This window comes from Pipra filicauda, unplaced genomic scaffold (assembly GCF_003945595.2).
Source record: "Pipra filicauda isolate LSUMZ 115617 unplaced genomic scaffold, ASM394559v2 scaffold87_size3191425_pilon, whole genome shotgun sequence".
Classification (NCBI taxonomy): Eukaryota; Metazoa; Chordata; class Aves; order Passeriformes; family Pipridae; genus Pipra; species Pipra filicauda.
Window position 1 is genome coordinate 2,390,648 of NW_024105064.1, and position 13,344 is coordinate 2,403,991.

At 45.1% G+C, this 13,344-nt stretch overlaps 1 protein-coding gene across 1 annotated transcript in view; it reads left to right on the top strand.

Annotated features, from left to right (window-relative positions):
• The first annotated feature begins 1,176 nt into the window (after positions 1-1,176).
• The window catches only part of SKI (SKI proto-oncogene), a 115,834-nt gene continuing 103,666 nt past the window's right edge, over positions 1,177-13,344 (top strand). Inside the window, exon 1 of the mRNA XM_027728713.2 lies at positions 1,177-1,246. The gene's annotated coding sequence lies outside the window, so the exon portion shown is untranslated. The remainder of the gene's footprint in view (positions 1,247-13,344) is intronic.

Here is a 13,344-nt window from a genome sequence, read left to right on the forward strand (position 1 = left end):
ATCTGAAGTGATGCAGTTTGACGTTGCTGGCGGGAATGTCGCTGGGTGACTCGAAATAAAGAGCGTTTTAGGAGTGGGTTTAAACGCTCCTCTGGCCTTCTCAAACACACGTCAGAGAAATGGTGACACACACTTCATCCTCCAACAGTAGATGAAGGGATCACAAAGTGACTCTGCTGTTTAAATTCCTCGCAGTCGATATGAGAATAATTGTACAAGGTAGTAAAAAGTCCTGTTTGATAACAGGTGTTTATGAGGGAGAGTGGGATACAAAGCGCTCCTCTTTTCCATAAAACCAGTTTATTATTGGTAAAAAAAAAATGAATCCCAGTTCACATTCCTTTTCTGCAACTGAATTTGTGGACCGCTGGGTGTCTGTGGACTGTTTCATCCTTGAATTCTTCAGAGCGAACAGGAGGCATCACTATTGACTGTACTAAAGCCACACCTGTGAATTCCCGTGTTGATCACACGGCCCAGTGAAAAGTTATTCCTTTAACAGCTGACCTGACCTGAAACATGCCTTGAACAGGTCTGAACCTTGACAGTGGCGTTTTGGGAGTCAGAGTTTGAGATTCACATTTCACCTGGACCGGTGGATTCAGCCTGAGCAGTGACAGCTCCAGCCAGACATTGGAAGCCACATCCAGTGGTTTTCCAGCTGCAGATGATCCCGTCAGTGCAGCCCGAGATCTGGGAGGCTCAGCCCAGCTTTCACCTTTCCCGTGTTAACTCAGGTACTTCGTGTTTCTGTGAGTCCATCACAACTTTGACTCTATGTAATAACTAATTTCTTAACATTATAGGAGCATTAATGGGTTTCCTTTTTGTGTAAGAGCAAGGATAAAGACGTTGGAAGTGGGAAGTGTTTGGTTACTGCTGGGATTTGTGTCAGTTTGTAGAATAGACAGCCCAGCTGAAAAATAAAAATAATAACAAATAGTCACAGTAGTGTGCCAGCATTTCGGCTGTGTGATGGGTAGACTAAAATGAGAATAAAAATGGGAAAGAAATGACAGTGGAAAAGCCAGTCGCTGTCACAGAGACTGACATTTTCCCACTTTAATATCTGTTACAGCTCCTGCAGCGCCAAGGGAACACCAGGACAGTCACAGAGTTCTGCCTGTCATTTTTGTCGCCATTTAGAAGCTGCTTCCCAGTGTGTGAAATGAGATTCCAGGAAATATGTCCTCCTCTCCTTATTTGTCGGGAAAGGCGTTCTCCCAAAAGCTGCAGGTGGCACAAGGTAAGCTGAACAGGGGCGAGTTTGGATCTGAGGGTGTTAGGCCTGCTGTGGAGAGGAGGGTGATGGCAGCAGAGATGGAGCAAAGAACGGCAAGAGGAAGTGTGTGTAAATAAAGCAAAAGTGGAGACTGGAGAGGGGATCAGCCATGGGAGTGGTGGGAAAGGAGATGACAGAGGAGGGGTAGAAATTTGATTTCACAACTAGTTGAAGAAGTGTTCCTTGGGGGTTTTTGCTCAAGATCGCTGTGAATCGTGGCCCAGCGCTGACTGTGGCCACGTGGAGGCAGCAAACTATGCAGAAATGGGGATTTAACGAAATCCGAGGGCGGTGAAAGTGCTTGAATGGAGCCTCCAAACACACTTGTAGGTGTACCCGTGTTAATGACTGGTTGTGCCACAGGGCTGCTTTTATTCCTGTGATGTTTGGGTCGGTGTTTTATCTTATGACCCCTGGGATACCACTGTGACAATGCTCTGCTCCTAAACCACGTGTTGCATCCACAGGTTGATGTTGTTGGGTATGACTTCTCCCATGCCTCAGGAGTGCAGCCTGTTCTTCAGGCTGGAGGGGTTGCTGTGTGGTGCTGCAGCCGTGCTCTGTAGCATTTCCAAAAGCTGTATTAGGGGTGAACGTAAAAGTTGGTTATTGTGCAGTAAGGGCCACAAATGAAAGAATATAATAAAAAGAATAGTGAAAATTATTACTGCAGCTTCTGGTTGTAAAAAGCTGCTTCTGTAGCAGCTGTACTTTGTAGGTGTGTTCGTATTTTGCAGGTTTAACTGAAAATTGTTAGATTTTTTTGTTATCTGTTTAATGCATACCCATTCTAACCTGTGAGGACAGGCATGTCATGAATGTTCTCATTCTTGCTCTACCTGTGGATTTCCAACTAGCATTCTAGAAATCTTTGACTGTTAAGGGTACTCAGTATTTTTCATCTGCATCATTCCAGAATTACTGATGTACTAAGAATATGAAGGTGAAGTGTAGACTGGGACCTGTTCTTGGTTTTGCCACTTTGCACAAGGTTGTATCTACTGTTTCTTCCACTGCATGGGAATTCTGTTACTTCTTGCTTGACCTTGGGTCTTGTGTAATTTAATAATTAGAATGTTTTAGGAAAAAAGTTCTCCTAGGAATGCAGAGAGTAGTCTTTACCATAATCAGCCTTGGCTGGATTTGAGCCAGTGGTCAAGAGATTTGAGCCTGTGGAAGCCAGAATGCTCCTACAGATTATCTGCAGGGATTTCCTTGTAAATGGAGTGCCAGCATGTGGAGTTATCTCTTCCCCGTTGAGTCTCATCAAGCTGCACACGCTTAATCTTTACTTACATGGTTCCTGGTTCTCGCTCTAAAGTGGGCCTCAGTTTTAACTTTTGCTCTCAGGAAGAAGGGGCTATTATAACAAATTCTAATCCTTTTGCAACTCCACAATCACTAAAGCCTATAAATTGCCTGCCAAACCAACCAAGTGATCTTTTCCTGGGCCGAGGGAAAGCGGAGAGTGTAAAACGCAGGTGCCAGCATTTGCTGGGGAAGAACTGGTACATTATCAACTAATCCGCCTTCTGCTATTTCTGATTTCCTCCCCAACAGCTGCAGCATTGAATGAGAGCTTCTGCATTTGGGAAGAATTAGAAAGCCTGGTAATGCAGGGTCTCTATTACAGATACAGCAGCTCACAGACAGGGAGGAGATTTTTGCTGCCAGTGTAGAATTTGGAGTGCTTGGCATTTTATAGCCTGGAAAAATTGTAATTTTCAGCTGTTGTTATGGAGTAATCAATGAAGAAGAGATACCATAGTTTCTACTGGGTTTCTCTCAGAGCCTGATGTCACTGCATGCAGGAGCTATTATTTTTTTTAATGTACCACTCTGAGGCTGAAGCACATGGAGTTTTTATTAAAACTTTTTTTTTTGGTGGTGACTGATGTTCACAGATAGCTTTAGTCCTTCTGCAGTATCTTTGGGTCTGTACTGATAGCTCCTGGGTCCGATAAAGATGTTTGGGATAAATTGTGCCTTACTAGAAAATTGAAACGTTATTATGTTTTAATTATTTTATCTAATCAGTGCTTGGGGTAGGAGTACATGTGGATCATTTTTTGTCCTTGTCAAGCAGTCTGTGACTTCACTCAAGGGTGAGCGTGTCCATTCTGTTAAATGTGATAAAGGACAGTGTCCCCAGAGATCACAGCCCACAGAGCAGAGCAGCAGGAGAGCTGCTGCAGCAAATGGACTTTATGGTGTGTGTCCTGACAGCCCAGTGCCAGCAAATGCAGCCCTGGGAAGAATCACTTAGTCCAGTGCTAATCACTGTCTGCACTGCAATGGGAAAGGCTGCCCCTCCTCATTAATATGATGTATTACAATTCCAGCCACAGAATGAGGAAAACTGTGTAAGGCTTCCTCTGGCACAGTCAGGAGAAGGAGGATGACGTGCAGCTTCAGTTGGAGAAGTGCAGGCTCATTGCTGTTTCCAGAGCAAGTCACTTGAGTGGAGACAGTTCCGTAGGCTCTCCCTAATTTTAGTTGTAGGAGACATTCTCTTTTCCATGAGGAGTCACTTCCTTCGAAACCTGCTCCCTCTGGGAGCTCACCAGAGCTGCATTTGTCAACGTGCAGCGTCCAGCGCACGACTCATCCCTTCAGCTCAGCCTGCCCTTGCCACGTGTGAGGACACAGCAGTACCTCTGTGGCTGGAGATGGAAAACCCAGCCTTGTGACATTTATATGCCAAGATGGGAAGGCCTAAAAAGAGGACTAGGGAGACTAGCATGGCATTTGCGGGTACCAGGTTGCCAAGGAGGCATATTGTATTGAAACAGTTGCCTGGGAAACATTTAAAAATACATTGAATGGAAAAGCATATGTGATGTGCCCACAAGTGTTCTGTGTGAATGAAATGCCATGGCTGATGATGGCACCAAGAGACTGTTACTATTACATGTAAAAATGCTGCAAGTGATGTGTGTTTTTTTCCTCCTGTGGTTTTTTCCCCTGCCCTGTTTGCAGGAGGTGCACCGAGGGAAGGTTGTTTTGCTCTTGGCTGATGGATTAAAGTGGCTGTGGGGAAGGTGGAACGTGCAGGCAGCAGCAGCAGCTGGGGATGGTGAGAGCAATTTGGCTTCATTTAGGCAACCTAAACCAATTGACAAGGAGCCTGCACAATTCCCCCTCAAAAGTAATAACAGCACTGCTCAAACTCCTACAGTATAAAGAGAAATGGTTCTCTGAGCATTACCCTTTAATGGCTGCTAAAATGGGATTTGGAGGCTCTGACGTCATTGCAAGAGGATTTATATGTAAACATCATGTAAAATGCGGTTTATGATCAAAGCAGGTTGGCAGCTTATATGAAAAAGTTTCTCACTGGCCTAAGTTTTTGTTTGGGGCACTGAAATAGAGGGAGAAGGAGGGAGAAATTTTCAGAAGATAGCTAACTGCTCTAGTCCTTCCTCAGATCAGTCTCAATTATTGAGAGATGTGCTGACAACAAAGAATGATGTCAACAGAACTAAAATAAACAATCATATCCCCCCTTTGTCTCACAGAAAGAAAACTTTCTTCCTATGCAGCCAAGAAACAAGGGAGATGGCAACTATAGTCTGATATCCCACCCTGGACAAAGAATAATTTCCAAATTCTAAAATGCATCTCTCCTTCACTAAGAAATGAGTGGCAGGTGTGAGGCTGGGTAGGATTATGGTCACCCTGCCTGATCCTCCTTTGGAGGTTTAGAAACAAATATCCTACTCTTGATTTGTGGGAGGCTTAGGAAGCCTGTTTGGGAGCCAGCAGGTTTGCCTTGGTGCAGCCTTTGTGTGGTACAGAGTGAGACAGGCGATGTTTTGGAAGGGAGATGCAGCAGAGGAGCTCAGCTGGGTGAGCAGGAAGGTCTAGAGCCCTTGTTGGCAGAAGCTCTGCAGAGATAAGCTGCCTTCAGGGAGGGCCCCAGGGGCTGGGCTCCTGGGAGATGTTTGTGTTGGGAGCGGGAAGTTGCTGTCTGCTGGGTGCTGTGTGTGTGACAGCACACTCTGCTGACTGTGCTGGCAGTGTGGCCAGCCAGGAGATGCTTTTGGGCTGGATACCTCATTTGGGCACAATCTGCTCGGGGTCTGAGGTGATCCAATGATTCCTTTGGAAAACCATGAACTCTTGTGCGTGTCAGTCCAGTCCTGGGATCACTCATCCTTTCTCTGGCCCAGTGTGTGTGTGGTTAAATCAAGTCCTGATGTTTGCAGGCCCCGGGGTGAGTGTAAGCCAGGAGGAGAGGCTGCCTTTCATCCTCCCCTCAGGATTTTGCAATGTGACTGCAGACTGTTGGGGAGGATGTTTCAGATCTCAAACAAAGATGAGCTTTGATGGCATGAACCCGTGGGTCCTGTGGGCCAGCCCAGAGCTCCGCTGAGGGAGTCGTATCATCTCCCCTTTTAAAGGAGTTAGGCTCCAAGTTTAGGATCAAATATGGCTTGAGGTTTTCGTATTTATTTCTTGCTTGCTTTCTTGTTTGTTTTTTTGTTCTTTGGTTTTTATTTAATTTTAAGTGTATCTCCCAAATTATAGCCTATAGCAGTTTGAGCTCCTCTTGTTTGCTGTGTATCATTCCTTCATTTGAAACCAACACACTGAAGACCTTCACAAAAAAAAAATGAAAATCCATAAATCAAAGCTGTAGTAATTACAGAAAATCACCTGACCTGTTTGTGGGTATGAAACCACAAAACAGTGGTGCAAAATTTCCAGTACTAGTGAACGTGCTGTGATTTTATCCATAACTAGAATGGTGTATACAATCAACTTAAAATAGAATGTAATTCAACAGATGAGTATGTATTTATTACTTCAACAAAATGTGGATAGGAGGTTTAGTTAGTTTTGCCATTTTTTAAGGACTAACCGGTGTTTTAGAAAGAAAAATCTAGTAAATTTGAAGGAATAATCAAAGCTGTGGAGGCAAGTGTAAATCTTTCCTCTGAAAAGAGTGTATTTATTTTCATATTCATTCTCCCTTTGTTCATCATTGCTGTTTTGATAAAAGAAATATAAAATGGGGCTCTGAGAGAGATGTGTAGTAGCTGACACGACCTGCTGTGATCTGGCTGAGGGCAGGAACTGTGTTTAGTTAAAGTCCTCGCTCTGGTTTGTACCACAGTCTGGTTCCAGCATTAGCCTGTTTTTAGGAGTGTGTCCTGCCATGCTGGAATCAGATGTTGTGTCACAACACTGGGAGGAAAAGCAGCAGCTTCCCAGCTCTCCGTGGCTGTGCCCTGCAGAAAAGGAGTGGGTTAACTTATATCCACACCCCAGAGTCAACACCACAGTGAGCTGCCAAAAACCTGGCACCAGGAAACCTTAGTGCCAAAGGAGGGGATGAATCCGGGTCCTTCCAAGAAGCTGTTTGGGCCTAATTGGATTGGCTGGGCATGATGAGATACAATCTATGACCAGTGCAGCTCTGTAGGCAGAAATGTCAAATGTAGATGCTTTTAAGTGACAGCTGCCTCCTGTTCCCCCTCCAGCCACGTGGGATTTGAGGAGCCTGCTCTGCAGGGCTGGGCAGGGCTCAGGCCAGGAGGGATCTGCAGGGAACTGTCCTCAGTGCTTCTGGGGTTTTTTGCAATTACAGAGAAACCAGAATTGACACCCCCATTTGCTGGTCCCCTCTATTTAGTAAGGGATGTTGTTTTTTCTGAAGTGTTTATCTGTTCAGTGATGATTTAATTTAGGAATTAATGCAGGGAATTTCTGCTGCCTGTGGTGGGATGCAGTAAGTCAGAATGCTTCATTACAATGAGCCCTTCTGGCCTTGAAGTAGCCTTTTCTTACCTTATTTCCTACTGATACCTGTTTATGAGATGGAACACGGGTGCAGAGAAATTAAGGGAACTGATCTCTGGCCTGTTCACTGGGTCTTTGCACAGGCGTAGGACTGATCTTCTTTTTGAGCGCTGTTTTACTCCCAAGGGCTTTCAACACAGTGTCTTTCATCAGCTTTGAGTTCCCTAGAAAAAAATAAAAAGCTGGGACATCTTTCTGAAAGTCTCTTCCAGAGTATTGATAAACACCAGGGCAAATGCTCTGTCTCCTCTGCCCCAGAGACGTGCTCTGGCTTCAGTACCACACTTAATGACAAACATCCACCTAGTTTACCATGTGCATTCTTTTATCTTAGCTGTTCCCTGTGCATGTTAGGAGATTTATTTCGGCTCCTAATGTATTTCATGTGTGTTAGCTGTAAATATTGTGCTCATAAATCAGCCTGGAGCATCCAGCCCCGAGGCTGGAGACAGCTCACAATAGGTCTGTCTGCCTCACATGGGGAGGCTGAGCCGCTTCTCTGCTTTTTCCATCGCCTGCCTCTGCGAGTGGCGTGTTGCCAGTCTCCTGTCTCACATTAACAGGAATATTATATATTGCTGAATTCAAAGTGTTTTTCCTTCAGGACTGGAGGAATGTAATGGAGCATGCAGCTGGCAGCAGGACATTATTCCTGGGGAGTGCAGGGAATTGTCCCTGCCCTCCCCCAGCCTGGGGACACGGTGTGGCAGGGATGGCACACACACACAGACACAGCCTGCAATGAAAAACTCACCCTGCTCCCTTCCCTTCACCACATTCTCTACATTAAACACCACAAAAGCAGCAAGTCTGGAGCATAATCCCAGAACTCCTTTTTTTTTTTTTTTATCCCACTTCTAGAACCAGCTCCATCTGTATTCACACCTTCTGACCTCACTTCTTTCATCCAGGAGATGGAAAGTTGTTTTACTCGCCTCAGAAGATGTTTTTTGGAGAATTTATTATATACATGAGGACATGTCAGTGCTACAGAAGTATGCATTGAACTGCCCCAAAACTAGGGTAGTTACTCCTCATTTTTGGATAGTTTCATTTGGCCTCCTCTCCATCTGTCCTCTTGTTGGAAAGCTTGTCTGCTTGGCAGGAACTGCAAGTAGTTTTTGCAGTGCTCCTGGTAAATTATTGTCCTTTTTACTGATTTTAAGGATCTTGTGCTCTTAAAACTCCCATGTTTGCATGAAACAAGGCTGCATTACATTGCATGGTCTAAAGCAATCCATATTCAATAAGCTTTTGGTATTTTAATTGGCTTGTTTTTGGAAGTCTGAAATGGGCTGAGCTGCAGGACTAAAACTAAACAGAGTCTGTCACACCAGAAATACTCTGCAGGAGTGTATTTCTTCATGGTGGTGCAGCTGAAAACACCACATTTACTGTAATTAGTGCATCTCACACTTGTGAGCTAATTTATACATATTCAAATGTGTTTCTAGGTGTCTGATTCTTGGACACCATGTTAAACCAGTGTCTCCTGTTGTTTGGTCTGGTCTAATAAACTCTTGATTTGCCTCAAGCAGCACATCCCAAAACTAAAACCCTACAGAAAAAGCCCTGCTCCCCAGAACAGTCTGTGACTGTGATGCACATGATGCATGTCAGGAGAGCTGGAAAGGAGAATGGTGTCATCACCTGAGGGGAAACACAAAGCAGAAAGAAACGAGGAGGGGAAATTTCGGTGCTTATTTTTAGACTCCGTGGGTGAGTATTATTTTCAGCTTTGTCTCTATTAATTTCTGCAGAACACAGTGTTAAGGTGTGATTAGGCTTCCTACACAGAAGGTATTGTAGTTTCTAGCTGAGGCTGAAGTGATCACTCCCTGACAATCCCTGGAGAGTCAATACACCCGTTTGTACCGGGATAAGGCAGCAAGGATGTGACTCCAGACAGTGTGGATATATCTGAGACAGCTCCCAGCTGGCCAGTTGGGAAATAAACCTTACACAGGCACTGATGCTCACTGAGTTCACAAAACATTGCCCATGACACCGGGTCAGTGCTCCCTGTAGCTGAGGATCCTGCGTTGGGGAGGTAGTTTCAAGCTGTATTTTGATACGTTTCTGTGGAGCTGTTCTCACACTCATCATCACATACCTTCAGCATCTTCTGTATTTAGCACACGACTACACACTCTGAGTTTCATTGAAGAACATGCTGCCTGTTAATCAGCACTTTATTGTCTCAGTGTGCTTAAAATAAGCATTTTGTCACATTGAAGGAGAAGAAACTTTATTGGTTTGCGTTCTGGCACCGTGCTCTGTGCTGTCAAGTGCTGTCAGTTGGCTTCTTTCTGCAACTTATGAGATTGAAACATTCTGGTAGCAATTTTCACCAGATACATATTGGATGTGTTAGAGAAGTACCTCTGAGGTTCCAGAGCACAGGAGACTCGGTGGGTAACACTCAGATCTGGTGTGCTAGAGAGGTCCCTTCAGAGCCTCTGCCTGCTCTGTGGGACAGGGACAAGAGCTGCAATCCCCCTGCTGAACAGCAAGTGGGGAGAGGAAGGAAGGAAGACAACATCTTATCAAGGGATCTTCTGGTTTCCTTTATGAACAGCTCAGGAGCAGCTTTGCCCCTTCCCTCACTCGGCATTGAGTGAAGGACTTGTGAGAGCACAGGCCGAGCAGAGCTGGGGCTGAGCCTGTGCCTGTGTGCAAGTACCAATCACAGCCAGGGCTGCCTTCAGGCCACATGTTTCTAGTTAGTCTGCAATGTTGTCTTTTAATTTGATGTGGAGGCAGAAGGGTAAATGGGGCCTGATGTTTGCTTTGAGAAACCTGCCAGTGGCCCTGACACCTCTCACCCAGTGCTGAGCCAGTCCAGCTCTGCAGCCCCCCAAACTCAGCACCAGCACTGGTGGCAGGGCTGTGCCTCACACAGCTCCTGTTTGACAGGATGACACGTGAAATGTAATAATTTACAGAAATGTACAGCCAGGATGTCCTCAATGAGGAGTGAGTGCCACAGACATGTCAAAACTGCATTTGAAATGGAGCATCAGAAAGGGCAGCAGAGGAGGCCTGAGAATGGCAGGAAGAGCCAAACCCTGAAGTGATGAACTAGTAATTCCCAGACCAGTCTGTGGAACCATAAAGCATATTAATTCCTAAATTCCAGTAGTCTCTGAAAAGCTTTGAGGCTTGACTGTGGCAAGAGAGCACAGAAGTGGAGGAAGAATGGAGTTGAGCGATGTATCTCCTCTGCAGAAGATCACACACAGCTTTTGAAAAAGGGCTGTGTGAGCCTGTCCAATCTGCTTGGGTTCCTGCAGATTTCCTGCTGTAAATAGATAGGGTTGGGGGCCTTATTGAAGGCCATATGTAAGCACATTTAATGATGGGTATATACTTTAGTCTGTTGTAGAACACACCTCGTTGCAGCTTTTAAAAAAAAAAAAAAATTGAAAAGTTTCTTGGGGCAGGTGAACACAAAATATATGCACGAGATTCTTGTCTTGGAGAATGCAGCAGATTGTAGCTAATCTTGAACTCTCTTCTTAGAAAATAAAGCTCAGAGAATTTAACAAAATGCTACGGAGAGTTATCCACATTTCCAATTCTTTGGGGTTATTTATTGGATTTTATTGTGCAGCAGCTTTTTCAGAAATTGTGGGAGCCAGGAGCATACCATTAAGTCTTGTTTTGAATCACCCAACTGAGAACAAAATGTAGAAAAAAGAAATTATTTGGATTACAAAATGTCAGAAGCATATTGATATAATTATCCCTAAAAGGAGATACTCTAGGAAATAGGATGGATTTAGTTATTACAAACATTCATGGAGTAAAAACACTATTAAAGCATTACAAGAGTCAAACAACCAGTGAACCAAAAGTGTAAAAACAACGCTTTGGAAATGAATATTTTTCCCAAGAAAACTTTCCAGTAAGAACCTGGGAAACTGCACTTTTTCTTGTGGGTGAAGAGAAGTCACATTCCAGCTTTAAAGAGACAGTGCTTCTGGAGAACTTAAACACTCAGGATGGACTCTGTCTCCTTAAAAACTGTGAAAAAAGAGTTTAAGGACTTCATCTGGGTTTTTCCCCAGCGTGTGCCTGTCAGTCTTGTTGTGTGTTTTTCCATGTGGACGGTAAAAGTAGACGGGACAATTTCACAACTGCTTCCATTGCTGTTCCTGACTCCTGGGTCCTCGTGGCATTGGTGCCAGTGGAAAATCAGAACCCCCACTCTGGGAGCAGAGTGCCTGGCACTGGGGCCATCCCTGAGCGTGGGGGTGACCCCTGTGCTGCCCCTGCCCCTGAGCTCTGGTGAGGGCTGGGCAGCTCTGCACACACTGCCCTGCTGATGGAATCAGCACTGCCTCCCAAAGCCAGGCTGTGCCAGGGGCAGCTCGGGGGCTGTTCTCTGGAGGGTTATTTTTAAGTGGCCCATAAATAAGCAGTGACATGGGCTCCGATGTGTTCCAGCCCCACTGACGAATGCAATTGGTCCTAATTGGTTTCCTTGGTAGTTCTCAGAAAGGGCTCTCAGAGAGAACCTTGATTAGTTAGTTAGTCTTAATATTGCTCATTCCCCACTTCTGCCGGTGGTTCCTGGAAGTTTCTCAAGGCCTTGTTGATTGGAATCTAGTGTTGAAGCTGTGCATGGCTGAAGTCCCACCCTCCTGCAGACAGAACTGGACCTTTTGTGCAGACAAAGGGCTGCAGGCTCCAGGGCTGTCATGTCTGATATCCTTCACTGGGAGCAAATGCACAGGGAAAGGGAGAGTGCAGGAACAGACCCTTCCTGCTCCAGCTCCCTTTCCGGGTGGAAGCACAGACCTGAGCTTGTAACATGTACCATGAAGCAGAAATACATATACATATATATATATATATTTATATATTTAACTGTGTACTGCTGGCTGTGCAGCTGAGAGTGTGGAAGGATTCAGGAATGATGGGATGTTTGTATGGCTCAAGAAGACCCAGATTTGTTACAGTAATGACCTTTAAAACAAAGTACAGCAACATCAGAGAGGAAACAAGAAAACCCTTTTTAACTCTTGGTGGTGAAGGAGTGACTTCTTTTTTGGATTGGTACCTCTTGAAGTGGCTTAAACTTCTGTGTGAAGCAGCCAGCCATGACCAATGTCAGGAAAAGGACCATGGGCACAGTGTGGGATCCACTGCAGCAATTCCTGTGCTGGAAATATCACCAGCAACATTTGATATCAAGAAGGCTTGATCCCAAAATTATTGTGGATCAGATGAGTAAGCTTTTGAGAATGGGGGAAAAGGAAAAAAAAGGAAAATAAGGCCTGATTAAAGACTTTTAAAAATGTTTCCCCCTGACATTCTATCAGCATAAATCAATTCTAATCCAGCAGTGACCATCCTCCTTGCCTGCCTTTTTCTTTTTTGTTTGTTTTATTGGCTTAGCTAACTGCACAAATTACTCAGTTTTCCTGTGTAGAAATTGAAACAGAGAGAAAATAATCCAATCCCTGGATTTCTAAATTCAAGCAGCTTTCAAACCAGAGCTAGTTTTGAGGCAAGAACAATAATCTTTCTGGTAGTGGGTGGCATAAAGAGACTGTTTTTTCCATTTGAGGCTCTTTCTTTTAAACGTATTTGATTTAGATTGATTTAGCTTGGTGTGGGAATTGAAAGTCTGACTGAAACTTCCTGTTCTGAGCTGTGGCTTGAGTGAGTAGTTGGGTGAATGTGTCTTACCAGTCCTGCATCCTCTGTCTTGCATAATGATCCCTGGTTCTCAGGAGTTTCCGATGCCCGCGTGGGCAGCGCGCTCACGGCTGGTTAGAGCACAGGAAATCTGTGCTTCTCTCCAGACCTCCTCTGTTTACTGAGAGAATTACTTCATCCTTTTCTTCTGCCTCCGTTTGTCAGTGCAGTGTCACTTCTATAAGTGCTCTGAAACCCTGGAGGGCTCGTTGAAGCCCTTTAACAGAGGTTGTACACTGTGTTCTACAGGTGCTTCTCCGCTGAGGTGCTCGATAACCTCAGAGCTGCCAGTGGAAACAGTCCAACTTGCCTTTCATCCTCGGGACCCACCTCACTGTTCTTCCACTAAATTGGTACTTCTCCTGTTTCCCGTGCTTGTTTCAGGATTCTGTGGAATGTTGTGAGGTGTCTGTGACGGTTCAGCCCCGCTCCTTCCCTGGGAGCTGAGCCACGTCAGCCAGGTTGGCACCACAGGTCTCCGCTCAGTGAAGGCACATGGGAAGCAGTTCTGCCTTTCCAGGCTCTGCAGGGAAAGCCTTCAAGTTACAGCA